Genomic DNA, 3,497 nt, shown 5'->3' on the forward strand with positions numbered 1-3,497 from the left:
GTGAGAAGGAGTCATGGAAGTTTATTATTGTCAAGTTGCTACAGTAGACAGAAGAGGGCATAATATGAGTTGAAGATGGACTGTCATCAGTTAAATGTGTGTGATGAGTCCTACACAAATCACAAAAACTAAAACAAAGAGGTATAACAAAGGATGGAGATACAATGAAATACTAGAAGATAATCTAATATAAGGCAGGAGAAGAGGAGAAAGAAAAGCAAAGAGAATTGACATGAATAGAAAGATGAGAGACCTGGACATGATCATACTGATAATTATAATAAGTGTAAACAGTCAAAATACGCAAAGTAAGGGCAGATATTATCAGACTGGAAAAAAGCAAAATCAGTGGTCTGCGGGTGAATGTTTAACAGCCAGCTCTCTGGAGGAATACGAGTGCTAGTCTGTGTCAACTGCTGATTTGTGTGGTGTATGGCCAATTTCAAGCTACCACATGACATCCACCAGCTTGGAAAAGTCTTATAAAGTTAACAATCAACTTTTTTTGCATTCTTTTTTATTCAAGTCTAGTCAGTTTACAATGTTGTGTCAATTTCTGGCATGCAACATAATATTTCAGTCATACATATACACACATATATTCCTTTTCATATTCTTTTTCATTATAAGTTACCAGAGGTATTGACTATAGTTCCCTATGCTGTACAGTAGGACCTTGTTGTTTACCTATTTTATATATAGTAGTTAGTATCTGCAAATCTCAAACTCCCAATTTATCCCTTCCCACTCCCTTTCCCCCAGTAACCATAAGTTTGTTTTCTATGTCTGTGAATCTATTTCTGTTTTGTAAATAAGTTCATTTGTGTCTTTTTTTTTTAGATTTCACTTATGAGTGATATAATATGGTATTTTTCTTTCTCTTTCTGGCTTACTTCACTTAGAATGATGATCTCCAGGTCTATCCATGTTGCTGCAAATGGCATTATTTCATTCTTTTGTATGGCTGAGTAATATTCTATTGTATAAATATACCACAGCTTCTTTATCCAGTCATCTGTCAGTGGACATTTATGTTTCTTCCATGTCTTGGCTGTTACAAATAGTGCTTCTATGAACATTGGGGTGCATGTGTCTTTTGAATTATAGTTTTCTCTGTCTATATGCCCAGGAGTGGGATTGCTGGATCATATGGTAAGTCTACTTTCAGTTTTTTTAAAAGAACTTCTATACTGTTTCCATGGTGGCTGCACCAACTTATACTCCCACCAACCATGCAGGAGGGTAACAGTCAACCCTTGCGAGCCAGTATGGGCTGGCTCTAGCATGTCACTGGTGAAAAGCACCTAGGTACGTGCTGTCTACAGGAAATACACTATAAATACAAAGACACTGATAAAAACAAGTAACTGATAGGTTAAAGTAAAAGAAACAAAGGGGGAGGGGAGATATACCACACTAAAAATAATCAAAAGAAAGACCAGATGGCTACCTTAATTTCTGACACAGCAGATTTCAGGACAAGGACTATTACCTGGGACAAAAAAGACTATTTTACAGTGATAAAGGAGTCTGTTCATCCAGAAGACATAACACTTCTGTGTATGCAACTAATAACAGAACTTCAAAACACACTAAGCAAACACTTACAGAGCTGAAAGGAGACATACACATTCACAATTATAGTTTCAGTGTCCTCTTTTAGTATTCATGGGATAATTGGACTGAAAACTAGGACAGTAGGAGACTTGAGCAACACGGTCAATGACTTTGACCATTTATAGAAAGTTACCCCAACCAACGGAAGAATATATTTTCTTTCCAAGTGCACGTGTGATCCTCACCAATTTAAGCCATATGCTGGACCATAAAACAAGCTTCAATAAACTTAAAATACTAAAGTCATACACAGCATGAGTCTGATCATAATATTTTATTAGAAAGTTTTTAAGAAACCAAAAAGGTATCTGGATTATATCCAAATCTTTAGAAATTGAACAACATTCTTCTTTCAAAAAAAAAAAAAAAAAGCTGCCAGAGACACTAGAAAATATTTTAAGCCGCATATAATGAAAACATAAGGAAGAAATCACAAAGGAAGGGAGAACACATTTGGGAATGAGTGATAATGAAAACATACTATATGAAACTTTGTGCAATGTAGCTAAAATAGTGCTTACAGAGACATTTATAATTTTGAATGTTTATATGACAGAAGAATAAAGTTGTAAGATCAGGGATTTAGTTTTCCCATGTTAAGAATCTAAAAAGAAAAAGGCAAATTAAACAAAAGTAAGAAAAAGCAAGTAAAGATACTGAAAGCAAGTAAAGATACTGAAAGCAAGAGTGGAGATCGATGAAATAAAATATCAAGAGCAAGAGAAAAATTAATTAAATAAAAAAACTGGTCCTTTAACATGTCCATAAAAGTCAAGTTCAACCAGACCGATACGAACAAAATTAAAAAAAAAACTAAAAAGACAAAATCTGTTAAGCCGGCACATCAGCCTGAGAGTGGGACACAGGTCACCCAGAGGATGAAGGGGAAATGTTGAGCTGCTGGGAATAACCTTATGAGAGTAAGGCAACAATTCGGGTGAAATCGTCAAATTCCTTGAAAGATGCAAGTTACTGAAACTGGTAGAAGAGTAAGAAATTTTGGATCGCTGCATATGCATTAAATCACTTGAATTCACAAGTAAACACCATCCACAGTGGAAACTCAGATCGTCATGGCTTCGTACTGGTGAGTAATATCACCAGCCTGAGGAAATCATACCAGCCCTACACAGCCGCTCTCACAGACTGGAGGGTAACCCCTCCCCAGCTCACTTAGGGGTTGACAATGAAAGACATAACAGATAAATCCACAGGCCAATATCCCTTATTAAACTAGAGGCAAAACCCCCTAATACAATTTCACCAAATAAATTCAGATATAAAAGGATAATACCGGTTGGTGCTTATCCCTCAGAGGGAAAAAAAAAGGGGGGGGGGGGAAACAAGATAATTTCGATGGATCAAGAAAAAGCATTTGACAAAATTTAACACCCATAATGTTAAAAACTCCTAGCAAAGTAGAAACAGAAGGAAACACCCTCAGCTGATAAAAGGCGCCCAAAACAACACAGAAGCAAAAACCAATTTTATTGCTAAGAGCACTTTTAATGGAAAGCCTGAACACTTATGGGAACGTGACGAGGATGTCTATTTCCACTGTATTTATTCACTATTTTACCGGAGGCCCAAGCCAGTACAATAACAGGAGGAAAAGGAATAAAAGACATGCGTATTGGACAGGAATCAATACAACTCTCTTTATTTGCAGATGATTCGATCATTTCCCGCATGTGAAAAATCCTAATGAATCACCAAAAACATTACCAGAACAAACAACTAAATCCAGCAAGTTCTCTGAAAACAAAGTCAATATACAAAAATCAATTTCATCTCTCTGTTATAGCAACGAACAAATAGAAAATGAAAGTTTAAAAATAGCATCACTTATAATAACATCGAAAAAGTGTAATATTTAGGGC

This window comes from Camelus ferus, chromosome 13, assembly GCF_009834535.1.
Source record: "Camelus ferus isolate YT-003-E chromosome 13, BCGSAC_Cfer_1.0, whole genome shotgun sequence".
In the NCBI taxonomy this organism is placed as follows: domain Eukaryota; kingdom Metazoa; phylum Chordata; class Mammalia; order Artiodactyla; family Camelidae; genus Camelus; species Camelus ferus.